Source organism: Rhynchophorus ferrugineus, unplaced genomic scaffold (genome assembly GCF_030347505.1).
Source record: "Rhynchophorus ferrugineus isolate W39M unplaced genomic scaffold, kcgeb_rfMv2 rfM7, whole genome shotgun sequence".
In the NCBI taxonomy this organism is placed as follows: domain Eukaryota; kingdom Metazoa; phylum Arthropoda; class Insecta; order Coleoptera; family Curculionidae; genus Rhynchophorus; species Rhynchophorus ferrugineus.
The window spans coordinates 5442214-5465070 of NW_027472586.1; the positions used below are offsets into that span (position 1 = coordinate 5442214).

General features: G+C 32.3%; 1 long non-coding RNA gene across 1 annotated transcript in view; it reads left to right on the forward strand.

The window, feature by feature from the left end:
* Nucleotides 1–22857, forward strand: part of LOC143199324 (uncharacterized) — a 95523-nt gene that overhangs the window by 29030 nt on the left and 43636 nt on the right. Inside the window, exon 2 of the long non-coding RNA XR_013006408.1 lies at nucleotides 11715–11766. This is a non-coding gene — a long non-coding RNA (uncharacterized LOC143199324). The remainder of the gene's footprint in view (nucleotides 1–11714; nucleotides 11767–22857) is intronic.

Here is a 22857-nt window from a genome sequence, read left to right on the forward strand (position 1 = left end):
TAAAATAATTAAGAATGTGAATGTTTGACATTATTTTTAACATGTTTCTTCTACTTGAGTAACATCAGGATCCATTCCAATATAGATGCAAGATCTATATTCACTAATTTATTTTGATTCATTTTGATGGGCCATTTTTCTGCCCAGCATAGTATTTTCGCAATAGCTATTTGTAACTATTCGGTCGATTCAATACTACAGTTAATATTAAGTATGAATATATTTTATGTGACAATAAAAACGTTTGGTATACCGGATAACAACCGAAAACATAATACGTGTTCAACGACCTAATTCTTACGAGTATCTCCCTTATAACGACGCGACCTTTTGTTACCTACATTCAGTCGTCCAAGTTGCCCCAAATAGCCCCTCCATATACGCTATCCAGCAAATAAACGTCCAAACAAATATAAAACCAAATGACCCTCGATGAATCTATAAAACCGATATTGATTTCATATCTCCTATTTTAGTCCTACTCGACTTGAAAGCCCTCTCTCGGCATTACAGCAATATCGATCTTTAAAATACCATTTTCTCTTTTCCTCTCTTGTCGTTTAATATATATATATATATATATATATATATATACACAGGATTATTTCTATTATCCTCAAATGTTAGAGGACGACCCATAATCGTCGTCATTATGAAATGAAAATGTTCTTGTGTTTCCACCAGTGCTTATTTCTGTCATATTTTTTTATATTATATAATAAAAATCAATATAGAAAATTGTTTTTTTTTCGTTGGACATAAAGAGGACTATTTCTTATAATGAAGCATTGGTTCTATTGAGATTTCATTATTTTATGTGCCTAATTCGTTAATGATGCTTTAAACAATTATTACATCTATATATTAGTTAATTTTGCGAAAGATTCTTCTCTTAAAAATAACTATTCAAATACTCTCAAATCTCATAAATGCTCTAAAGCGCCTTAATTATTCAGAAGATATATCCCAGACTATAATAGTTAAGGCATTTGGCAAATGAAAGTTGAAATATATTGCAGGAGAAAAACATCATTTTTATAAATATATTCTACTCTGCTCTAGCATCACTTTTAATAAATTTATATTTTTTCATTAATCACTAGTAACTAGCGCTGGGAACTATCAATTGAAAACAGGTTCGACTTTTTTGTTCAATTCGTGATATCAGATGAAGATGTACGAACCCTTTCCTGTATAAATTGTGAGAGAGGAAAGGACAGAGATAATTGCTTGGAGCAGTTAATATTATATGTGCTTATATCTTCAAACGTTTTTTTTAGAACATTAAAAATCAGTCGAATGAAACTAGTAGAACCAAAACTAGTACACAAAACTAAAAGTACACGACTGAAACAGTCGATAGTAAATAGTAACAAAATCTGTCGGGCCTAAAATAGCGACTGAAACAGTCACTGGTAAAACGTTGTAAAATCAGTCGAACCAAAAATAACGACTGTAACAGTCTGTAGTAAAACGTAGTTAATTACTAAACAGTTGATAGTCGATTTCAATCGATAGTTCCCAACACTACTATTAACGTTGAAAAAATACAGATGAAAAGGTACTGTTTTAATAAAATATATATTGCTATTTTCAAAACAATGTTTAAAATAATATTGGGCGTTGTTAATTTCATGACAGATATTATTAAGAATCTTCAACAAAGCAAAGAAATCACTGTATGAAATATTATAAGGTATTCTAACTACAAAGAGTTCCAATTGTAAAAAGTAGAGAAAAAAGTGCTTTCCTCAGTACAAATTATAACCTTTGTTTTCTTTGCTCGATGTACTATCAGTACTGAAGGAGGTCATTGAAGAGAGGTCGACGAAAGCTCCAGGGTTTATAAAGTATTTTACGCTGAATCGAATGATGATATAATAAGTCTTATACAGCTTCTAGTTTATAAGTTATACAATGGAAAGTGTTATTTCCAGAAATTTAAAATAACTAAACCCTAAGCAGTTTGACATATATTTTCGATTCTTTTTCTCCAAAATACACATTGTAGGAGAGCTTTATTTTTATGAAAGAGATAATATAAATGTGGTCCTAAATATTTACCATTTCTGTTCAAATAGTCACTGGTTAATGAAAATACAAGGGTTTAGGAAGAATCAAAATATTACGCTGAATAGAATGATGGTATAATAATTATTGTGCATCCATTAGTTCTTAAGTTATAGAATGACAAAAATGTTTTCGAAAAATGAGTTAATTTCACTTTATATCACATATTTTAAAAACTATAAACTCCAAAGCAATTTAATATGAATTTTTATTTTTTTTATATCATAATACATATATTTTGCGAGTTTTATTTTTATCCAAGAGGGAGTTTAATTCCCTTTTCCATTTTTTCCATGTATAGTCGGGAAATTTTGCCATTTTTAAAATGTTAATAAATAACTAGGTATTACACCCACTCTGAGCTTATAATTTTTTACATATTTTCAAGATTCCTTTTTAGAATTCTATTTTTTTACTGAAAGCGCTTTAAAAATTGATGTGAATTAAAAAATATTAGTATAAGTATAATAAATTTCGTGTTAATATTTCTGAATAAAGCCGCAGAGTTACAAAAAAAGAGAGTCGCAGAGTCCTATATAAGTTATGAACCTTTGATTTATTTTAAGTTATTTTATTTTGAGTTAAAGCTGTGACTAATGCCCACTCAATTTTATTCTGATATAAACGAAAGCCTTATGTTGGGTCTTGGAAAGTAAATTTGATTTTGTTCAAAGTGAATTTCTTCATGTAATTTTGAAATGCTAATCAAATGGTATATCTGCAGTTTTCATCAATTATCTTTTGAGATGATCTGAGATTTTTAGATGAAAAAAGTTTTTTTTTTCAAATTAGTTCTGTAGTTTTTAGAGAACTTTCTAGAGACGGAAATAAATGATAGTCAAAGGGAGTAAAGTCCAGAATAATGGATCAAAATGTGTGAGGTGATGCCATGATGGAAAACAATAGCTTTCCTGGTGGTCAGCTCTGGGCGTTCTTTAATCGCGTGCTTTAATAGCATAAGTTGTTGACAGTAGAATGTCCAATTAATAGTTTGGCAAGATTTGAGCAGGTTATGCTGGCCAAATCCTTTCCAATCGCACCAAGCATCACACGCCAGCACCATCTTTGTCAACCTCGACGCTGTCTTTGTGACTGCTCGGGTAGCTTCTTCGAGCTTCTTCATCGATCTTTTTTACATATTTTTGCCGTAGTAATTCATTTCAGAAATGGCTGGTTTTGTTTTATCTTTGCAGATATTCACGAATGGAGGCTTCGTTCATTATAATTTCCAATTTAAACTGATATGAAAGCCATGTATCGAGCTTCTTTCTGTCTTATGATGGGTAGATGGTTCAAAACTTCATATTTTATTCCGAAATTTAATAAAGTGATCTTCAGAATATCCACTGTATACGCGAAACAGAAACACGACAAAAATGAAATAAGAAATCCCCCAAGACATATATAGAAATCCAATCGACCTCGGGAAACAATTAATAACAATATTTACTCGATAAACTCGATGATTAATAGACCCGTCTTCGAACTACAGTCTCCATTTCCACGACGACGGAAAAAGCTGAAGTTGACCGCTAATAATTTTGATAAATTCCCTTTTGATTGATTTATATATATCTCTCCCGCTGTGGTCGAGAGGCGGGCGGGTCGCTCGCCGATAAACTTGCTGTCCGATGATGGATGGAGACAGTTCCGTTCTGGTTACCTTCGGCTACACGGCCGCCGCCGGATCTGATCGGAAGATTGATCTGGGGTCGTTCGAGTATCGTCTTGACCTGCGACGAAGACAGCGTGCCCAGGCCGCTCCAAAGAGTTATCTCGGTTTGTTTTTGCTTTGCGGCGGAGTATCGCTAGCCTAGAAATTTGATTTAAATGATGGATTGTCTGGTTGGAGGTGCTTGGAGAAGAAAAAATTGAACGGGGAAATCTGCGGGAGTATCGATGAAACTCGCGCGAAAATATTGATGTTGATTGATGAGTTTCTTTTAGGAAGAGAGGAAATTAATAATAGAACACATTAGGTGCCTGTATGTACGAGGGTGGTTCAAATACGAGACAAATACTCTGACACCTTTATTTATTATTGAAAAAATATACAAAAATGTACAGTTTTTCCCCTCACTAGTTGCGCATTTTGTCCATCTTTTGGCGGTTTTTTGATGCCGGTATCGAAGAATTCTTTGGGCAACTCGGACAGCCATCTGCGCACGAACTTCTCTACCTCGTCGTCGGTGTTGAATCTTTGGCCTCCGAGGGATTCTTTCAGTGCTCCAAACATATGGTAGTCATAAGATGATAAATTCCGACTGAAGGGGGGGGGGGGGTGATTCCAGTGCCTCCCACACTAATTCCGATATTGTATCGAGCGTGATACGCGCGGTATGAGGGTGCGCGTTATCCTAGAGAAGAATCGCATTTCTTGCTGGAATGCTCGTCCTTTTCGAATGATAAGCGGGTTTCACGTGTGTTTTCGGAAGATTAGAGTAGTATGCAGTATTAATGATACGTTGGGTGAGTAGTAACTTGACGTAGAGCACGCGCCGCCGGTCCCAGAAAACCGTACACAGAACATTACCTACGGACCTGGTTGTCTTCGCTTTGACTAGCTCCCCTTCTTCCTCCACTCTTTAAACGACATCTTACTTTCGGGAGAGTGTTTGTAGTGAAGATCCGCATTAAAAACCGACCCCCCTCCCGCCCCCCTTATACCTATAACTTTAGATTTTGCAGATGTTTCAAAATATCACCAAAAAGTAGATGTTTACACAAATTTTACGTTGCAATTTCTATTGGGGAAATCACATTTATAACTACATCGGGCTGATAAACAGGAGCTGCATAGATTGTAAATTCTATATCATTTAGTTCTAATATATTTGCGAAATGTTGGGTAAATTATAATGGGAAAATCTCCAAGTTGCTTTCCTACATCGACCTTTGCTCAGTAAATATCTTTTTAAAGTAAAATCATTTACAGAATACATGTAAATCTCTGAGAGTTATTGTTGCCTCATACTCGGTACAGACTGGACCAACGAAAAACAACGAATGGGTTTGTTCTGTAGAGTTTTCGATATCGTTTTCAATATTGTTAAAAAATATCGATATATCAATATATCGGAGAAAAAAAAACGATATATTTTTGCAACATTAATAACATGTTTAATAAACCCTTATAATTAAATACCAAATATGCTAAACCTTAAAATTCAGTATTAAATTTTAATTGTTAAAAATAATTACATGGTTTTTTATATTGTCTAAGAAATATATTTTTTGAAAAATTATCGATATATTTTCAAAAAATCTCACGACCGGCGATCCTACATCACCTCCAACCCATTCTTTCAGAGATTCCCATTTACATTACTACTGCTACACAGTATTCGGTGTACGGTCTGACAGCGGCAACAACTTGCCGAAATTCATAATTGCAACAATAAATCTGGGAAACTCCCCGGGGAGCTTTAGTTGTACGTCTCCGGGAACGTTTGTCTCGAAAGCTGGATGCCCGTCTACAGACGCAATGTATCAGCCGGGTATTAATAAGATCGTACCCGTATCCGCGGGATTAGTTGTCGATTAAAAGCGGACGGTAACTCAAAAGCTAACAATGGACGCAGGTGGGATCGCCACGGAACAGGTATAATTTACCAAATAGCTTCTGGTCGTCTGTGTTTCCGCGTATTAACTATACAAATAGAGTAATATCCAATCTTAGTTCAAACTGATCGGTATCAGGATAATATCACTATTCCATATACAAAGCTGTTTACGTTTACAAACTTACTCATATGCTAAAACATTATTGGATAGATAAAAAATCAAATATATTGGGTAAATAAATAATAAAATAAACTCTCATCATAATAAATCATCGAGTAACTCACAGACTAATAGAGAGAGAATAGGTAACAGGTGCGGCAAAAGGCCCGCTATCATTTTGATTGCGCGCCATCGTGGTTATATGACGCTGAGCTCAGTTTTGCATTAACCATTGTGTTGTGTCGATATCCAAATTTAATTATGAAGAAATAAACGCCACAAGAACGAGCAGAAATAGTGACAATATCTATTATCCGTTAATATAATCTTTCCACTATTGCCACTCGGCGGAAATTGCGTCAAAAATATCCTAATCGTCCAGTGCTTCGCAAAACTCCAATTTATCTTTTACATGCGAATTTTCGACAGTACGGTACGACTGCAGACAGGCTCTGGTGCGCGAGAGTCTCCAGAAACCTCAATTCGTTGACGTGGTTCCCAGACACATTTCTGCACGCTGTTTAAAGCGGTTGAAAACTGATTTGAAAATGTTCCCGTACCAAATTCAGTTAGTACAAAAATTGCTATAATGCAATCCTAAGGTTGTCTGGTGAAATTGATGATTTTTGGTCTAAATTGATAACGAGCGATGAAGCCCATTTTCCTTTCACTGGCCACGTCAATAAACAGAACAGTAGGTTTTGGAGAACACAGAATCCATGAAACATCATTGCATCCCCTAAAAACAACTTTATGGTGTGGTATCGATGCTCGAAACATCATTGGTCCCTTTTTTTTAATGACCCAGATGTTGCGGTTACTGTTACTGCTGAACGGTACCAAGACACGATGAAGAGCAAGGACTAGAGCACATGTGGTTCCATCAAGATGGGGCCACAGCACACACAGCTCTTTCAACAATTCAATTATTGAATGACGTTTTTCCATGAAGACTAATTTCGCGAAGAGGCGATTTAGCATGGCATCTAAATCAAAGTTTGTGCGAATAAGCCCCAAATGACGTATTAAAGACAATATTGATGACGTAATTTAGGAAATTCAGCCTCATATGTTGGAGGATGCCATGAAAAATGCCTTAAAAAGAGGCAAAAGCTGCATAGCCAATCGCGGTCACCATCACAACGAAAAAAAAGTAAAGACCAAATAAACTTTTTATGGAAACCAATCTTACTTATCTTTTCTTTAAGCAAAGTTATAGGCCAATAAAATGGTTGGCTTTTACCTCACGTTGTATATCTGGAGAAAAGCTTCGCAACTTTCAATATCCATATGGTACTGCGGTTGCCATTCGAGTTAATTTGAGTGGTTTGTTTAAATTTCCACTGTAGCCACCTGTAAAGGAGATATTTTGTTGTGAAAGTATTTAATTGTTTCTTAAACAAGTTTATTTAAATAAACTCCATCCAAAAAATAGAAAAAACTGGATTGGTGGCGCAGTGGTAAAGGCGATGGGACGATCCTCCTACTATTGTGATTGCAGCGGGGCTTTCGAATCCTGCTGGGGCATGGTCGTAAATTTATATTTGTGTTTGTTTAGAAAATTAGTGATTATCCTAGGCAAGAGTGTAAAATCCGACAATAAAAATGATCCCAGTTACGCCAGTAACCAGACTAAGTATGACCGGATGTCTTCTGGGATGAAGTTGGTCACTTTCCAGTCGGTAGGCTTAATGCCGAGGACCGTGGTTCGGAGCTCACGTTAATCTGTAGGTCCAATCCAGATAAACCCATATTTGTACATATTTATTATTTATTTAAATATCAATTTGCATTGCCAATTTCTTCAGTGTCCCCAATTTAATGGCATATTAAGAATCTTTTTGTTTAATTATATTGAAAACAAATTCCTCGTCTTTCCTTGTTAAATTACTTTAATCCAAAATTTTAATCCAAATATTTATTCATAACAGAATGTAAAGAAAAACACATTTAATTTCTTTTTACATCTAACATTTACATTCTAATAGATCCAAAAAACTATAGACTATAAACGTAGCTCAAATAAATAAAGGAAAAATAAGAGAACATTTAGAATGTGTTGTACGCTGTTACATCTCAAATGCATTGTAGCATGGCTTAGATCAATAAGTATTACTAGATATATGAGACTTAAAAACTGTTACCAATATGGGCAAAAAATTGATCCTTCATTGAAGGTTTATTTAACCAAGCTTATACGTTAAATATAGTTAGAAATTCTATTTGTTGAATATATCTGGGCATGGTTCGTAAAAACCGCACGAGAGCCATCCAGAGTGGATCTGCGGAATTAATGCTAAATAACTTCGGCAAACTTTAGTTAAAATGACAAATAGTTCCGGTTGTCAGAGCGCGCAAATGTTTATTGAATGTGGTTTAAGTAATTTGTAGATTTAGGCAGACGTGTTTGCTTTTTGGATATGACGTTGCCTCGAGTGTAATCCTGTTAGCTTTTGCTTTGGCAATTCGTACGTATTAAGGTGTAAGGTTGCATTATTAATGAACTAGCTGCAATATGACCATATATATATATGGTTATTTGAGAAATAGAAATAGTTCATTGAAAAAATACTATGGTTACCAAAGAATTTGTTAAGATTCAGACCAAAGATTTTCTATGGTTAAAAGAAGGATGTAATATATAGTATAATAAGCAGAATATTTATTTAGAAATAGCAGAATATTACAGATTATATCGATTTCATGATAAAAACGTTCGATTTTCTGTTAAAAATGATTTCATTTTCTTCATAATATTTTTGATTTAGCTAGCTTAATTCAGATTTCCTCCAACATCAGTCTTCTCTCTTTTACAAGCATTTTAAGGAAGCAACTTGTGTACCTCTTCTGTATTTTTAATCCCAAGTAGTCGAACTCTTTAATACAAACTATAACATGGGAAATGTTAGAAGCCTCAACAACAATATCAGCGAATGTAGTGCTATCATCAGCGAACATTAGATTGGGCAAGAAATTTGTAGCATCGTATTGAACACTATGTCTCTTTCTTACATAATTCCTTCTATTAGCACTCAACTTAAATGAACTTGACAAATCCTTTCGCATTACCTCGCTACTAATGTTCCCATCGTAAGATGCCTGAAGAAGTTTAATACATTTTAAAGCATATTCAGCTTTCGAAGCTTCGAAAAGTGGGAGTTGGTGTATACAGTCAAGAGCAGATTTTTTTAAAATTATTTAATTACTACATTGTCACTAGTAATGTACTGATAATTGTGATTTTCTTCCAATTAGTCAATATATTTTCCTATTCATTCCAGCGAAGCTTTACATCAAGATTCATTCCGAGATATTTAGCACTGTTGCTATATGGAATGATAGTATTATTTAATTTTATTGGTGTTTGTACGGTCTGATTGTAGGCGAACTATACATGCACACATTTTCTTTCTTTAATTTTTATTTTCCAAGCTAGTATCCAGTTATTTATATTGTCACTTGCTTGTTGTAATTTTCGAGTGCCTTCTTCACTATTGTCTCCGACAGCTCCAATCGCAGTATCATCAACAAATGTAGCCATTCATTCTCCATTTGTGGTAGATCACAAGTGTAGAGTAGATAAAGCACTGGCCCCAGTATACTTCCTTACGGAATATGACTGAGCATACTTTTTACTTTCGTAACTCTTTTCAATAAAGTCTGTTATTCTGTGGACCTGGCCAATTGTTGAATGCTTGGTAATAAACCCAAACTGGTGTGTTGGTATTAGGTTTATTCTATCTAAAAATCAGAATGAAAATCACCAACAACAACAAATGCACTAATTGAGAATCATCTTTGTTAACGGTGTTTGTAATAATATGGAGAATATTCCGGGATTCAGGATTTTTTGAAGTCCAATAGACTATATCACAATAGCATCTTAGATTCATCAAAAAGAAGTCTTAAGGCAGTTCTACTTCACAATGGCGGTTTTTATGTTTCCATTCTTGTAGGTCATTCCGTATAACTCACTTAAACCTACAAGAAATTGGAATTGGTTCTTCGCAAATTAAAATATGACGACTATGGTTGGCAGTTATGCGACGATTTTAAATTTTTATGTATATTGCTCAGACAACAAGCTAAGTTTAAGAAATTCCTTTGCTTTTTATGTCTATAACACTGAACCAAAAATAGCTCCCAAAGTAACTGACGCAGAGAGCTTAAAGATGGTGATAAGAATGTCATACAAGAAATATTAGTAAAGCAATTTTGTGAAATGTATCTGTATGTTTTTACATATTTTGCTTGTCATCTTTCAACATACCTGTAATAACATTGTGTAGTTTTACTGATAACTGATACTGTAAATGTGTTGTATATTGTATATCTGTAAATAGACCGTTAATAATTCCGGAGGCTGATGGGTCTATAATATACAAATAAATAAATAGCGTGAAGTTGATGAAGCAATTTGTAAAATTACTTTCCAAAAATGCTTCGATATATAATTTCATGTATCGCTTCAATTATTCAAAGTTTCATTGTCACTTTCGGATTCAGCATACTATACAGCATACAACATTGAGATTTAGTCACACAACGTAAAGGGCTCTTCTCAGTCAGAAATCTCAGTCGATTTTTTATTAGTTTCTAGATAAGTTTATCCACTTAATCAGAACTTGTTACAATAGAAACAAAATTATTTTGATTATAATATTGTTCATAACATTATTCTAATATCTCCGCTTATATAAAAATGCCTGAGTTCCTCATTTACTTTTAGTTTCAGAAATCCTGTCCTGTCTCTTTACGTTTAACCAATTATTTAAAGTGCATGTGATATACACCCTTTCATTTCGACGATATTCATGTAAAGTTTAGCGATGTCTCTTAGACACAGACAGAGACATGTTAATCTTGGAGTTGAATAAAGTTTGCGAGAGTTATTAATATTTCATGTACACCGGAACAAACAGTGTGCGAAATTGTCTGATCTTGTTATGTTCTGTGTTTTAAAATAAAATAGATATTGTATATGATATGAACTTCTATGTCCTGTATAGTGTCGTTTATATATAGGCGGTGTGGTTATCAAATAATAGATTACAAAAAGCAAAGAATGTTAATCGAGGGACAGCAATACATCCGAGAGCCCAGTAGTTTTATCCTAACTTAGTATCATGTGAGCTGTCTAATGTAAATTAGTCATTATTTAAAAATTAAACCATAAAAAGATCTCGTAAAGTATATTAAAATATTTCGTAGTGACAAAAATAGATTGCCGCAGAGATCTACGAAACAGTAATATTGATTGTTTTTTTATAGTTTCTTTTCAAAAATAATTAAAATTTCAAGTCAGATATTACAAGTTTTAATTAAAGCCGTGAATTTTCTTTTCTTTTCTTTCCAATCAAGATAGATATTCCATGTTCTAATACTATTAAAACAATTTAAAAGAAAACAACTTTTCTTATAACTATAACCTTACAGACTAGATTTTCAACTAATACTGTTAGCTTGTTTATCATTGTTCTATCACATTATGCGTAACTGGGTTCTAACTAATATATAGTGTATTAAATGTATTAATCTTTCCCTCTATTGGTTTATAAGTTACGCTTACAAAATACAATTTCAAAATTCAACCAACTTCCTCAATTGATTCACTTCGTTCTTTGGAACATTCTAGTAATGTCTGGAAACAACCAAGTAATCACGGGGAACCAGCTCTGCACTATACGGCGGGTGACAGAGCTATTAGTTCAATTTAACCATTGTTTTTCATTGGTTTGTGATACAGTGTATTATTTTAAAAAGCAAAAGTTACCTCTCTATTTCATAGACCTTAATATTGTTACTTAATTTTTATGCAAATTTGATTCCCATAATGATTATTGTCAAGTACAGTAAATAATCAGTTTGTTGTTAAATATATAAATGCTTTTTTCGATATTCATAGGTTCTTTCTATTTCAGGTCGGCTTAGCAGCATGATTCATGTTCAGTTAGTTTATGGGATAGGTGTAAGGTAAATTTTTCTTATTAATAGAATAGGAAGTATGAATTAATTTTAAATATTTTTTGTATTATCGCGCAGTGTTATCGCTTACAATTTCTATTATTTCTAATATATCTGCCAACACACAAAACTACGTGTACATGTGTGGCCTTTTAAATCAATTATATTAACTGATTTTATTGAAAAACTGTATATCTTAATCCATTGAATTTTTTATTAAGTATGACCATGCAGTCTCAGCTGTATATATCTATACATTTCTTTTGAACACCACAAATTTTGTTTGTTTTACTTTCTCTTATGTTTTCCACTTAGCTCATATTCAGTTTTTCTTTGTTGTAATTCAAATTGGTGTTTTTTTTTTGGTAGCATCTGTTATATTTTGGTAACTCTTAACACCGGATATGTTGACAGACATTCTTCGAAGTAAGGACCGTTTGATAGGGGAGTGAAGGTAGATTCGACTGGCAGAAAGAAATTCCTCGACTTTTCTTTTTCGCCTCTTTAATTTAGATATATTTTCTATTTTCTAATATCGATCTAAAATTAACTCACACTTCTATTACAACATTTCTATAGTTTTATTTAAAAACTATATTTAATAGTTCATTGAATTTTATACGTTATATATGACATGACATTTCTATAATAAGGGAAAGTCAAGTAGAGGAACTAAAGAACACAAAATAAAATTCAGTAATTCATAAATGTAATCCGCTTTGCTAGCCAATTTAGTGACTTAATTGATTAAATCATAATATTAAAACTAATCAACAAAAATTGGATTTTTGTAAATATAATACCAACATGTATTACTAAATTTATTATTCCATATTTATATTGACATAAAAATAAGGAAAGAGTCTGTATATTTATATTGGATGCTCTGAAGTTGTTACAATTCTGAAAATAATATTACTTATGATATTTTGTTATAATCTTCAATGGTAAAGTAATTTAAACTTATCAATATTTTAGTTAACTTAATGAAAAATAGTTTTAATTAGTGTTAGTTATTGTGAGATAGCTCCCTAGATCATTATTTAAAATTTGTCTTGATATACAGACAATTATTATATTAATTAATGTATGTATTGTGAAAACAAATTATACAGTTACATATTTTTACACTAGTAAACATAACAAGATGTAGATTAAGAGAATGCGAATGAGCAGAACGATCTAATCATAGAATGGAGCACGTTCAAAAATATATTCGTGTTTATATATTTAATAACCACTTTATCGAAAATGTATTCGATCTCTAGCGGTACAGACATATAAAAAAGAGGGCAATTGACGATTTTCATCAAGCAAGGGAATCGAGTAGCGAAACGATCTCGGTCCCAGTTCCACACGGCAAATATACTCGCTCTACAAGACATAAATTGCGGCTTTAAGAGCTCAGTTATTGGCTGGCGCGAGGCCAGACCGACCGGCCAAGTTTGCTATCTTGAACTAGACGCTGGTAAAGGCGAGAAACCAAATTTAATCAACAAATTTTAAACTTCTCAAAGTTTCGAGCCGTTTCGGCTAATAACGAACGGCCCTCGAAATTATTTGTATATTTCGGTCGAAACGTTGCGGTGGGCCGGCAGCGACGCTTTCTTTACTATCCCGGCGCCCCCTTTTAACAGCAATTTGCGCGATTGTTCGTCAAATAGTTTCACCTTTTTCGCCGAACTCCGAAGAACTGTGTGAATAGAGATTTTGATCTGCTCTGAGTACTTTGAAAAGTTACGTTACTTTTGTGGTAATAACGAGAAAAGTGCTATCTAACAATTTTCGATAAACGATTCTCATTAAAACGTATTAAATTTTACCATTCCATTCCATATATATATATATATATATATATATATATATATATATATATATATATATATATATGTCAATATGTCAATTATGTAAATTTATATATTCATATTTCTCATCTACAATATATATTGCTAAAAGAATAAATGATCTTTAATTTGCCTTCTATAGCTTTCATTTATTTATTGCTTTTTACTTTGTCTTATGACCCAAATGGGAAAGAAAATCTCTGCAAGAGATATATCTCTGCCTAGGGCAATAGAAAAAGTGCAAGTGGCAGTCAACAAAATCTACAAAAGGACAAAAGATTGGAAAATTCAACTTAATAGCTCCAAATCTGTCCACGTTAATTTTGCATTAAGGCGAAATAATAAAAACTTAATTATATCACTCAATGGATGCATGATTCCTCAAGCAGAATCAGCAAAATGCCTTGGAATTTCTTGATGGTAGATTAAATTGGAAGCATCACGTTAGACAAAAAGCAAAACACATTAGAACCAAAATAAAACAACTATACTGGTTAGTCGGAAGATACTCCCAACTTGATCTAAAATCAAAGAGGTTGATCTATAATATAATTATAAAGCCAATTTGGACCTATGGGGTGCAAATATGGGGTTGCACTAAATATTCAAATCAGTTAGTCATACAGCGCTGTCAAAACAAGATTCTTCGATTGATTACCAATGCCTATCGCTATGTAACCAATGAAGAACTGCACAATGACCTGGAAATCAAATGGACTTGCGAAGTTGTGCAGGATTTCGCCTTGAAGCACGAAAGAAGATTACTAAATGATTCTAACGTGGAAGCAATACAACTGCTGGACAGCGGACAGGATGTCAGGAGACTGAAACGAACAAAACCATACGAACTTGTGTGAACATTTAGTGTGTATTATTAGTGTAAACTATAGCTATAAGTTAATAATTAATAAACAATTATAATTTTATAATTGAGGAATACATACTGATGTATTTTCTCGTACTCGTCTTGCTTGTTAATTAATCCAAGCACATAGGAAAAGTAGTAATAAATTAATTGTAATAATAATAATTAAGATTGTACTAAGCATATCTAATAAAGATGTTATAAAAAAAACTTTGTCTTATGACCCAAATGGGAACTAAAAACTCACCAAAAAATAAATAAATCTTACTAACCTTTACAATTATTTCGACTATAAAGATATACTATGTCTCCAGAACCGTATCGATTAATAAGAGTCCGAAAGAAGAAGAATTTTTGTCTGTTCCGTATTTCGAAATTCTAAAATATCTTGTAAATAAAGAGGACAGGCGATTCTTGTTACATTGATGAAATGTTCTCTTATGTAACGTTTTTCTCTCACAGCTGTATATACCTTCCGATAAAGCAGACATATTAATTTGTTGCCTCTACAAGAAATGAATTCCTTATATTAAAATATAATAAATTAGGACAGCTCTTGTTTGAAATCTCGAAGAGTTAAAAAAAATAAGTAAGGAAAAATGCAATGTTATTGAAATTTCTTTCATCAAATAAGGTTGGTACACATGTGATATTGTTTTCCAATGTATATTTTGGATGAGATGAGAATGATAAAGGTTACGCGAATACATTAATAAGGCAATGAAAATATGTAGTAAAGTTAGTGAAACTAACTACATAATTTACATAGATGGAACATATAGCGCAAATATAAGAAAGTATGAATTATTCACGTTAATTGAGTAAATATATTTCAACGTATTAACATATTAATGCAATAAAATATAAACCTATGTATTGAAAAGTCACTATTTAATTTAATGATTGTAATTATATTCTTTTAATACATATTTTTAAATTGTAAAACATAATGTGCTTAATTATGTTCGTTATTGAAATATGCAGCTGTTTTAAGCTATTATAGGTTAATTAGATCATTTAATTGTTATTAAGATTCTTTCCTGTTAATATGTTTTAACATAAAAACTTTTTGGATTTTGGAATGAAAATAATGTCCAAATACTAATAACATAACATATCATTTTTAATTTATTCTTTTTACTCTTTTATGAGGAAAACATTATTAACTTAATAAATTGTGGTTAAATTTCGACCACTGTGTCATCAATACTTTTAATAAATAGATTAAAGATATCTATTGACTTGTAATAAAGTTTGGTAGTTTCTTGAAATAATTTTTATTTTGTTTTTCAAAGAAAGCGACTGCTGACTAGCTTATTATTAGTCTTACTAATAAATAAAGAAAGACTTATAATATTCTGGAAGCTCTGTTTTCGTTTTCTAGTCAAGACCACCATTTCTATCCAGCACCGTGATCGAAACTGGCCTCATCTGCAGACAAATTGCATCTAAACACGTGTCGTTACGACAGATCCTCCGACCGTGAATCGTTTAATTTGAACCTAACGAATATTTTGGGTCCCGTCCGGATAAGACCATCCGGAGCGCTTAATAAAGAAATGCGCCACATGGTGTAGGCATTATATCTTCCCGGTTTATTTACGCCCAGGTATTATGTCCGACCGTACGACGAACAAAGCCCTACTAAGGTGACGGCTGGAATTGGTTCGAGGATATTAACAAGACAAGCTGATTAATCAGAGAATGGCCATGGAGTTTTTTCGGAATTGAAACAAATTACCATCGTTTAGTTTCAATTAATTTTTTTTATAACATCTTTATTAGATATGCTTAGTACAATCTTAATCTACAATTAATTTATTACTACTTTTCCTATGTACTTAGATTAATTAACAAGCAAGATGAGTGCGAGAAAATACATCAGTATGTATTCCTCAATTATAAAATTATAATTGTTTATTAATTATTAACTTATAGCTATAGTTTACACTAATAATACACACTAAATGTTCACACAAGTTCGTATGGTTTTGTTCGTTTGATCTCCTGACATCCTGTGCGGCGTCCAGCAGTTGTATTGCTTCCACGTTAGTATGATTTAGTAATCTTCTTTCGTGTTTCAAGGCGAAATCCTGCACAACTTCGCAAATCCATTTGATTTTCCAGGTCATTGTGCAGTTCTTCATTGGTTACATAGCGATAGGCATTGGTAATCAATCGAAGAACCTTGACAGCGCTGTATGACTAAGTGATTTGAATTTTTAGTGCAACCCCACATTTGCACACCATAGGTCCAAATTGGCTTTATACGTGTATTGTAGATCAACCTATTTGATTTTAGATCAAGTTGAGAGTATCTTCCGACTAACCAGTATAGTTGTTTTATTTTGGTTTTAATGTGTTTTGCTTTTTGTCTAACGTGATGCTTCCAATTTAATCTACCGTCAAGATGGATTCCAAGGTATTTTGCTGATTCTGCTTGAGGAATCAGGCATCCATTGAGTGATATAATTAAGTTTTTATTATTTCGCCTTAATTAACGTGGACAGATTTGGAGCTATTAAGTTGAATTTTCCAATCTTTTGTCCATTTGTAGATTTTGTTGACTGCCACTTGCACTTTTTCTATTGCCCTAGGCAGAGATTATATATTTTGCCATAATAACTGTGTCGTCAGCAAAGGTTCCAAGAAGTGTTTCTTTTGTTGTTGGAAAGTCAGCAGTGTAGAGCAGATACAGGAGAGGTCCTTAGACGCTACCTTGCGGAACTCCAACCGAGATATTTTTAAATATCGAGAACGCCATTTCGTGCGATTCTCTAAATTTTCTTCCGAATAAATATGACTCCAGCAATTGACAATAGTTTCGCGGTAACAATTTGCTCATATTACAGATTAATCCCAAATGCCAAACCCGATCAAAAGCTTGTGAGACATCCAGGAATATTGCAGGGCAGTATTTCTTTTCTTCAAACGCTCTTTCAATAGCCGCAGTTACTCTATGCACTTGATCGATAGTTGAATGATGATTTCGAAAACCACACTGGAAATCTGATATCGTTACCAAATGTTTAACACGTTTAAATATCAGTTTCTCTAATAGCTTTGATATTGCAGGTAGTAGCGAAATAGGCCTATAAGATTCGACTTGTTCTGCAGGTTTGTCAGGTGTTTCAGTTAATTGTAAAACATTTTAAAAGCACGTGATACATATTTAGAACTAGCTATTGATTGCAGTTGTCTTGTGTAAAATAACTAACAACTTAGCAATAAATAAAGAATTAAACTTCTATGAAGTTATCTTATAATTGTTATTATTCTTTATAACACTTAATTTATCTCTTGATGCACAAGTGGATGTATTTACACTTACCTCTAGTACCATGATATACTATGAATCTTTAAAACTATTCAGTTGTTAAGCATAAAACATATTTTTGAGCTGTTCTGTATTTACCAGACATCAAATTAATTGATATCTCTAAAACTCGAGATTGACAGATTCATATATAGAATATGAAAAAGCTGATTGCGAAGATCCAAGTGCCTTGTAAACAAACAGGGTATATGATTCTGGTTATTCTCAAATTTGTATTCTATCTAATATTGTATATGTGATATTTTTTTTTGCATATGTTGTGTTTTTCTTTCACAGCTAGATATATCATCTGATAAAGCGGTTTGTTCCTATAAAAAATGTAAAATGCAACTTTATATAATCGTAAAATTCTTAAACCTTTTTATCCAAACCTCTATAAATTTGGAAAAATCGATTTTTACGGTTTAAAGTTTGATTTTGGATGCCTTCTCTCTAAAATAGCTATATCTCCAAAAATAATTGATATTAAAAAAGGTCTTAAGGGCAAATTCCTAAGAGACTAGGCTTTGAAAATGTGCAATCAGCTTTAGCACAATTATCAAGGTTATAAGTATATTAGGTTGTATAATAATAAAAACTCTGTTAATATAATTTTAAAGGATTTACAATAGATGGTTTAATTCGAAGGAAAAGATGAACAACCAACAAGGATGAAGCCTGAACACATGACAAACACAAGATGAAGCTTGAAACATCCGCCAACTATTTTAACATATCAATCAATATTTTAATTATTTAAATATTTTAAAATAGGTGATTTTGAAACGGAAGTTAAGAAACTTTCTGGACAGCCACAAGAGCTTCAGGACGAAAGATTTGACGGCATTATTCGATGAAACCATCAATGGGGATCGCTATTGAATACAATCGATACGTTTGAGGCCGGCATTGCCCGAAAATCGACAGCAATAGGAGCAAAGATACAACAGTGTTATTCTTCAGCATGACAACGCTCGATAACGTGTTGCGAAATGGGTAAAAACATTAATATGAGAAGTGCTACCTCACCCTCCGTACTCTCCAGATCTTGCTCCTTGTGATTATTACTTGTTTCAATATAGGAGTCGTATTCTTTTTGAGGAGCGCTTCATTTCTTATGAGGGTACCAAGAAATATATATATATACCGACAAATACTTATCAAAACACTTAAATTATATAGTTCGCGTATAGATATTCTCACAAAAAAGATTTAAAAATAATTTTTTGTACTTTTCTGGAAAGAGCGACGACTATCGAGGCATGGAAAAGTCATTGAAATTAAAATCGAAACCGTTTTCTCCGTCTTTTCGTGAACTTTTTGTAAATACTGCTGCTTTTTACTTTTTTCTCGTCTCTTTCTCCCTCTCCTGCCATTCAGCGGTCCTTTTTGAAGCTCCAACGAGCACGGCTGAAAACAAATTGATTTTTAGGAGCAATATTACTTAAAGTGAAGTCGAAGAATTTGATTAATGGGGATTATTTTGTAAACGGCTAGGTTTTTTTTAATAACATTAATGGCAGGTTGACTATTCGCATATTATATCGAATTTGTTATGTGGAACTTTTATTTTTATATATCTTGTTAAATTTAGTTTCGCCAATCTTTATATGAATTTTTATAAAATTTCTTTTAAGGGTTGAAATATAAAAATGGTTGCCTAATAACTTCTTAATATATAAATATTACGTATGTAGTATATGCAAAATCTTTATATACATACGTCATCTAGATGTTTAATGTATTGCCTGCCGCAATTTGTAAATTCCTTTTAGAATCAGACAATATTTTCCTTCTCTTTTTTATTCTTGTTAAAAAGAGACACAATGCTGTCTGATTAGTTCGAACACGTAAACGAATGAGCCTGTTAAAGTCGTCCGGTTGTCACACGTATGCAAATTTCTTGAAAGAGGTAACCTATAAACCTCTAACCTATAAATTATTGTGGCCGTATAATAAACTGTAATTTTTAGATGTACTATAATGTTAAAATAAATTATATTTGATAACAATTTTGTTCAATTATTTTAGTTAGATTAGAATTTTGTTGGGTGTCAAAGCCAAACTGAACTAAAACGCATAAATTTAGATGACGTAAATACAAAACAAATTTAGATAGATTATGTGTCAGAGGTTCAGATTATGTTGTCCATTCTCTGCATGTGCAATGACCATTACTCTTTTACAAGCATTTTTACTTGATTTCCATTTTAATGATCCAAAATTAAGCATTATATTGGGCGTAAGCTATTATATTCTTGCCCATTTACTACCGATATAATCCAAAACAAGTTCACATGGTTACAAATAATAATTTAATAATTCCCCAATCAAAAATGTACCTGTTTTAATATTCCATATTGCACGTATCGATCATACTAATCACTACACTCTCCAAAACCTAGATTATACGGTTCCCGAATATAATCTACGTTTTCAAACCGGCTGGAAATCATCCCTATTTCCAGTAAATTCGGAATTAATTGGCAAGTTTATGTGTATAATCGTGGAATCTAATGTAGAATTATAGCTGGCTAGTTTTTAGTAATTGTGTTAGGGCCTTACTATGTATATTACCTTCAAGGGGCGATATATATTAACTGCTATTAGGTCATTGAACGAATATATATATATATATATATATATATATATATATATATTCAATATATATTCGAATATATATATATTCATCGAAGTTCGAAAAATCAACAAATCAAAATTTTGGGAATTTGTGTCAGTCGTCCAAACACATATATAAGTTTATTTACACTTTTCAATATATACCATTTTGTCGAAAAGTGAGCAACATATTTTTCCAGCGTATCAAAGATGCCTGAATTTTTACTGGGTTTTCGAATTCGCATTTTCGAAAAGCTTTACTTCTTTACTTCAGCTTCAATAAAAAGGTGACTGAAGATCTTCGAATACTATATGAAGCTTATGGCAGCAATGCTACATCGTTCTCAACACTTGAATATTGGTTTTTGATATATTAAAAGTAGTAATTGTGACGCCGAGGATAAGGAGCTTTGTGAACAGTTACAAAAATGTTAAAAAGATAATGATTTGAAGGCATAGCTCGACGAAACTATCTCTGGGTAACACTATCCACTACGATTAATGGGTTAGAGCTGAGCATAGGGCGGAAAACTGCCGGAAAATGAGTAAGGACATATTTCAGCATGATAAGGCTCAACCACATGTCGAAAAACCTGTAAAAAATACTTGTAAACATTTAATTGGGAAGTGCTACCCTATCCATCGTATCCTATAGATCTTTCCCCCTTTTATTGATACTTGTTTAAGTATATGAGTCCGACATATGATACCAAAGATATCAAAAATATATATAGTTCTTACGAGATAGAATCCATAAATTGTCTGAAAGATGGGAAAAAGTATCAGATAATTCTAGTAAGTATCAGTAATATATAATTCAACAGAGCTAGAATTTATAGTGATGATATAACAATAGATAATACAAATGACATTTTTAAACACAGCTATCTCTCATTCCAATTTAATTTCCACTGCCCTTTATAAAATAATAATAAGGCCTTAATAAAACACTTATTAAGATATATTCCCAATATTTTACCACATCACCATAGTTAGAATAATAGCGATGATATAACATATTTGGCTAATACAAATGAAGATTTCAAAAATAGCTAGCCTTCCTTCAAACTTAATTTTAAGTTAGTTAATATTTCAAGAGTGGCAGTGACTATAAAGCTCCTAGTCTCATCTATTTACAATATTTGATGAAGTTTACAAAACAGCAACCAATATACTACGAATGGTAGTGGATTGACTTTGATTAGGCTCTTATTCATACTTATTTTCAATGTTTTTTGTACATTTACCTAAAACAATGTGTATTGTAGCTATATATATATATATATATATATATATATATATATATATATATATATATATATATATACATATATACAGCTATTATTTTAAATATGGTAGTGGAATGAATATGAACGCATTTATTCATTTATTTAAATACATTTTTTCTTCACAATAGTTATTATAAAAAGCATAGTATATCTAGCTAATAAGAAATTAAGTTCCCACGAAAAAGTTCGTGCAATCCAATCAATAAGGATAATGATTTATGATATAATAAAATACTTTAAGAATGATGATTTATAATCGCTTATTCAGATTAATTTTTAATATACCTCATGTCACCTAAAGTACCTTCAAATATTGTTTACAATTAGTGAATACTAAACTTATAAAATTAAGGAACTTTAATAAAAAGAATGTATGTATATATTTCAAAACTTATCTTATTTATTATATCTAGTTATTTACACCGTAATTACGTCGAATGTTGAAGGCATAGCTCTACTAAACTATCTCTGGGTAACACTATCCACTACCATTGTTGGGTTATAGCCGAGCATAGCGCGAGAAACTGCCGGAAGATGAGCAAAGACATAATGTTATACTTCAGCATGATAAGGCTCAACCACATGTCGAAAAACCAGTAAAAACATACTTGGAAACATTTAATTGGGTTGGTTATTACTACTTGTTTAAGCATATGAGTCCGACATATGATACCAAAGATACCAAAAATATATATAGTTCTTACGAGATAGAATCCATAAATTGTCTGAAAGATGGGAAAAAGTAGCTGCTATTGGCGGACGGTACTTTGACTAAAATACATCGTGCCATATTTATAACAACTATATCATTTGAAACTAATTTATAAGACTAATAAATCAATGAAAGGAAATAAGATTTGTACCATACCGTCATACTCGCCAGATGTAGTCACCTATGATACATTCTGTAAAAGAATTAAACGAAAGTTTCATTACATAATGCAATATAAATATTAATAAAACAACGATTCGAAAATCAAATTAGCGAAATATTATTATTTAAATTGTTTTATAAACTAGAAAGCCGACATTAATATTTTCCGCATCAAACTGATAATAAACTCGGCTTTCATCAAACCGACGAACAATTTCTATTACCGACGAAGTTTTCCAGACAATTCAGTTTTCCATTAAATTCGAAACTAATTGTTTTGTTTTGGGCGAGGC